The sequence below is a fragment of the Hibiscus syriacus genome, unplaced genomic scaffold (assembly GCF_006381635.1).
Source record: "Hibiscus syriacus cultivar Baekdansim isolate YM2019G1 unplaced genomic scaffold, ASM638163v2 tig00116939_pilon, whole genome shotgun sequence".
NCBI classification, from domain to species: Eukaryota; Viridiplantae; Streptophyta; class Magnoliopsida; order Malvales; family Malvaceae; genus Hibiscus; species Hibiscus syriacus.
The window spans coordinates 1257802-1264383 of record NW_024063477.1 but is presented as its reverse complement, the minus strand read 5'-3'; positions in this window follow the sequence as shown (position 1 = coordinate 1264383).

Below are 6582 nucleotides of genomic sequence, written 5' to 3'. Positions count from 1 at the left end.
TATTATCATTAAAATATTATTTCTATAATTTTATAAATAAAATATTAACTCTAGTATATTCTATTAAAATAAACAAATGATAAATTATATTGAATATCTATAAAAATAAAATATTATATTTTAAAATTATTAATAATATATTTTAAGGAATTTTTATAATATTATTAGACTATTATATTAATATTAAATACATAAATAAAAGCATTCACTATTAATAATTCAATAATATTATTTTTAAGAAATTAATAATAATATAACTTTTATTAATAATTTATTATATTATTAAAATAAGAATATAATAGTATCATATATTATTATAATATAATTGAGTATATTATTGTAACAATAATATATTATATTATTAAATATATTTTAAATATGTTAATAATTAATATTTTCATTTAAATGATATTAAAATGTCATATTAACATTAAATTTATAAAATAATATTATTTTGAGTATTTATGCTTTGAAATGAAAAGTTTGGAAAATGACTTACGGAAAATAAAACCGTAAGTCATTTTCCAGAAAATGCAAAAGAAATTCTGTTGACCGGAAAATGTTTTACATTGATCAATCTGTTTTCCTCAAATCAAACATTGAAAAGTGAGGAAAACGTTTTCCAGAAAATATTTTACGTGAAACAAACGGACCCTAACTTGTGAGTTATTATAACTTAATTTTTGAAACACAATTAATAGATATAATAAATATTAAAATTAAACATTAAATTGTCAGAAAGGAACTTATTGTGGTTTTAATAGTAAAGAAAATGTTATTCTTCTTAGAAGATATCATCGTCACTCATCGTCGACAACTGACAGCTGCCGATCGTCAAACTCAATTTTTTCTATTTTACCTTTTTTACTTCCTAAACACGAATATAATATTTGTTTTTCTAAAATATACAGAACCTAGGTCATGGATGTGTTACCGAAGGCTGCACTGGACCAAGGCATGAGCAATTATGCACTCGTCGTCTATCGTCATTTAAGGCTGTAAACGAACTGAACATTCAGTGAATGATTTGTGAATTGTTCAGTGGGAAGTTTATTTATTTATTAAACGAACGTACATGAACATGTTTTTATGTTCGTTTAATTAAATGAATAAACACGAACAAATGATTCGTTTGTTCATTTACGTCCGTGAATGTCCAGTAATCCATTTGTTTATGTTCATTCATTTAATTAAATTTATATTATGTTCGCTTATTTATATCCTTTAAGAATTTTTGTTTGATTTAATAGAAACTTTATTTTATGTTCGTTTGCATTCGTTTATAATTTTAACGAACGCACAATAATGAACAAGAACAAATTACATTACTTAACGAACGAATACAAATAAAAAAAATTGTTCGTTTAGTTGTTTGTTTAAAATTAATAAACAAACATGAACATACCCTCTTCGTATTCGTCCGTATTCATCGGTTCATTTACAAGCCTAACCACCGCGCCATCGCCACCCTTGATACGGCTCCTTTGTATCCATTCTCGAAAAGTATATACATCTCTCCCTATATATATATTTAATGTGATGTTTGTAATTAGTGTAATGAAACTGACATGGAAATTTCAACTTTTTTGTTTTGTTTGATTGATAGGAAAGTGAGGCCTAAAATGACAATATCAATCTTCGTCAAGTTAATGGTGCTTAGCTTATTGGAGTAGTTATCCAAATTGACTTACGAGTGTTTTGTTTTGAACATCATACAATTGACATCTAACGAATGTTTGTTTACTTTGGCAGGCCAGTCACTGACCAAAACTTGTATTATGTGGAGATGAAAATTTTAGGTTATATTAACCGTAATTAGTTAGCCTTATTTGTTTTACAGTTAGTTAATTCATTTGTTAGTTATTTTTCAATTAATATTATTGTTGTATATAAGCAACTTTGTATTCTTCTTTTTCGTGGAATGAAAGCAAGGGCATTCTTTCATTTTTACTTTCTTTGATCATTATATGGTATCCGTAGTTTTGTTTTTTCACGCTTCATCATGGTTAATTCCTTGAATGATAGTTTTGATATTGAGGTCAACCCCTATTATTTGCATCAGTCAAATAATCCCAGTATAATTTTGGTGACTCAGCCGATTTCCAACGATACTTTCATAGTTGGAAGTGTTTTCTTTGGTGTTCAAGAAGAGAATCAAATAAATGTACAAATTGTTCATCCTATTTCCGAGCCTACCTTTGTTGTCAAGGCTCATTCTGGTACTGGTAGTCGCAAGAACATTCCCTTGTGTAGTCATTGTAACATTCTTGGTCACACAAAGAACAAGTGTTATAAGTTGATTGGCTATCCGCATGGCTATAATTTCAATATTTGGTATCCTTCGAGTTCTTCTTCCATTTCTTGTGGTAAAGGTACCTAGTGGTTTACACTAATTTTGTGGTTTCTCAACAAGGTTCTTCTGCAGTTAACGAAGCTTTTACTCCCTAGCAATGCCAACAATTGATTGTCATGCATACCTCTCAGTTACAAACTGCATCTTCTTTGGATGTTCCTACTACTTCAATTAATACTGCCATGCAAGGTTAGATTCTGTCACACATAAATAGCTCATGTGTTAGGGCGTCTGATTACTAGATTTTAGACTATGGGGCTTCAAGGCATATTCTATTCAAAGACTCTCTTTGAATCTTTATTTCCCATAACAGATTGTTCCGTAACCTTGCCTAATAGATCCACAATACCAGTTAGCTTTGCGGGCACAATTCGTCTTTCTTCTGATCTTGTTTTATATTATATGTTGTTTGTTCGAGATTTTCGCTTCAATTTGCTTTCAGTTAATGCCTTGTTGAATACTTTCGATCTAAATGTGTTGTTTTGCAAAACGAATTGCTTAATTCAGGACCTTTATCGAGCGATTGGGAAGGGTGAACTGGTTTAAGGACTCTACTTGTTGCAGATGTCTTCTTTAAAATCTAGTATTTCATGTAATAATGTTTCTAGTGATTTGTTCAGTTCTTAGCATAATAAGTTGGGTCATCCTAGTTCCCATGTCATGCATCTTCTTAAAGATGTTTTATCTCTAAAGAATGTAAATATGCGAGACCCTTGTCAAATTTGCCCATTGGCTAAGCAACAAATATTATCATTTCATGTTTCTTGTTCTCATACTACACGATCATTTGAATTAATTCACTGTGATATATGGAGACCTTATAAACATAAATCGTATTCTGGTCAGACTTCATTTCTTACTTTGGTTGATGATTTTTCGAGATCCACTTGGGTTTATTTGCTGCAACACAAATCTAATGTCAGTGCAATCATACATGCTTTTATATCCATGGTAAAGAAACAATTTGAACTTGATATAAAAGGTTTCAGGTATGATAATGTCCCTAAATTAAAGTTCACTAACTTTTTTACAGCTTGGGTATAGTTCACTAGTTCTCGTGTCTGGAAACGCCTCAACAAAACTCCGTGGTTGAAAGGAAACACCAACATTTTTTGGTTGTTGCTCAAGCATTGTATTTTCAATCAAAGGTGCTAATTAAGTTTTGGGGTGATTGTTTACTCACTATCACTTATTTAATTAATGGACTTCTATCACCTCTGTTGGACAATAAATCTCCCTTTGAAGTTTTGCATGGCCATTTACCCGACTATGATCGATTACGAGCCTTTGAATGCCTTTGTTTTGTTTCCACATTGAAGTCCTAACAAAATAAGCTTTCTGCTGGTGCTTTTCCTGCTATGTTCCTTGGATATCCTCCATGTGTGAAGGGGTATCGTGTATATGTGTTGCAAAGTCAGGAAATAGTTTTTTCTCGTAATATGGTTTTTCATGAAGGCTTGTTTTATTTTCAAAACATTCATTTATCTGATCATTTTATTGATATTTTCCAGAATTTTTTCTTGCCCAATACTATACATGACTTAGTTGATTCTTAGCATATATTAGAGGTTCGACTTGTACAAGATGGTTCAGTAACCATTCAACAACCTTCTCCTGAGTCTATTTTAGAGGAACCTGCTGGTTAAAATCATGTTGTTTCACTACTTGTTAACACTATTTTCCAGTGCTGATTCGACGCTCTTATCATCTTACTCAAAAGCCATCATACCTTCAGAGGTATTACTGTAACAATGCTTCTTCCATGTTTATATCCCATTGAAAATTTTGTGTCTTCTTTGAGACTTTCAACTGAGTATGAAGTTGATGACTGCAAATGGGTTTATCATGTAAAGTATAAGTTGATGGCTCGGTTGGTCGTCATAAAGGCTGGTTGGTTGCTAAGGGTTTTACACAAGTTGAGGGAATTGACTACATGAATATGTTCTACCTGTTACGAAGATGACTTCATTTCGAGTCTTGCTTACTCTTACAGCAGCACGAGGGTGGCATTTGCTGTATTTGGATGTTAATAATGCCTTTTAAAATGGAACCTTAGATGAGGGCATCTACATGAAACTGCCTCCTGTGTATAAGCCTTAGCTTAAGGGATCTAACTGTAAAACAGAAATCAAATTAAATCACAACTACTATAATTTTTCCAAGTGATTTTCAACTCTATCTAATATAACCCACTTGAAATATTTAACTTTCTGAAACATATACGAACATTATTATGGAGAAAAATAGGAGCTCAAAATGATTTAACTTTTGTATTCCTCTGAATTGTTGTTTTCAAACGAAATCAACAAGGCCTTTATATAGACACTAGGTATTACCCTACCAAAAATAAAAGAATAATAAATTCTATTAAAAACCATAAAAGACCACTATCTCCTGTATCACCCCTTGGCATTTTAGATACAAAAACTCTTGACCTTTTATTTTCCCATTAACATCTAAATTTAAAAAACCCATTAAACAACATTTAATGTTTATTCAATAAAACTCCCCCGTAAACTTAAATGCTTCTACCATCCATCATGTCAATCATCTTCTTGCATTTGTCGAAAAGTACTTTCGGTAGCGGTTTTGTGAAGATATCCGCAACTTGATCCTGACTTGCCACATACACCAATTCCACACTTCATTCCTTCACATTATCTCAAATAAAGTGAAAATGAACATAGATGTGTTTGCTTCTTTCACGGTTCACAGGGTTCTTTGCCAATTAATTGTTGATTTGTTGTTAACATGAATCACAATTGCACCTAATTTCTTTAGCTCCATCTTGCTCAACAAATTTCTAAGCCATATCGCATGACATACACACCAAGATGCTGTCACATATTCAACTTCACACGTCGAGAGCGTTACGATCGGTTGCTTATTTGAAAGCCAAGTAAACGCAATATCTCCCATAAAAAAAATATATCCCGATGTGTTTTTCTGATCGTCTATGTCTCGACACCAATCGCTTTCAGAGTACCCAACCAATTTGTAATCTTTTGCTTTCGAGTATAACAACCCAAGTGACATCGTTCCTTGGATGTACCATAGGATTCGCTTCAACGTCTTCCAATGTGAATAAACATGTTCCTCCATAAACCGATTTACAATGCCGACACTTAACGAAAGATCTGGGCTTGTGCATGTGAGATAGCGAAGGCTTCCTACCAAACTCCGGTATCTACTTGCATCGACACGTTCCCCTCTATTAAACTTCGAGAATTTTTCACCAGGTTCCATTGGTGTTGATACCGGGTTACAATTTTCCATCTTGAACTTCTTCAAAATATCTTTTGCATATGTCTCATATGATAAAAAAAAATACCCGTCTCTACTTGTCTAACCTCCAAACCAAAAAAAACTTCATTAAGCCCAAATATGTCATATCAAATTCTCGTGTCATTGTGCCCTTAAATTCTTCTATCATCTCATCATTGTTACCCATAAAATGAGGTCATCGACATAAAGAGCAACAAATAACATGTTATCTCCATTCTTCTTGCTTAAAGGGCATGCTCTTAGGGACATTGCTTGAACCGTTCTCCTTGTAATATGTATCGATACATGTATTCCATGGCTGTGATGTTTGCTTCAACCCGTAAAGCGCCTTATTCAATTTTAACACATTCTTCTCTTTTTCGACTTTTATGTACCCGAGTAGTTGTTTGATGTAGACATCTTCTTTGAGCGCGCCATTCAAGAATGCCGACTTGACAACAATTTGAAATATCGATAATTTGAATTGAGCAACTTGTGAAATGAGTAATCAAATTGTCTCCATTCTTGCAACGGGAGCAAACATCTCGTCATAGTTGATTCCTGCCTTTTACTTGTTTCCCTTTACAACAAGTCAAGCTTTGTACCTTTTTATCATGCCTTGAGCATTCATCTTTTTCTTGAACACCCACTTCACACTAATAGGCTGGCTTCCTTTCGGTAATTCTGTTAGCTCCCATATGTTGTTGCGGTCAATCGCCTTAATCTCCTCGTTCATGGCAGTCTACCACTTCTTGTCTCGCAACGCCTCTTTAAAGTTGATATTTTCAACATCTGCCAAAAGACATACAAGGTGTACTTCATTTTTCAAATCATACAAATCTTGAAAACTTCGCATTTTGGGTTATCGTGATTCATTTCATCATCGGTAGTTTTAAATTTTGTTGGTATGCTTGTTGGTGCAGCGACTGATGATTCTCCAACTTCGATGATAGCCTCTATTGAAT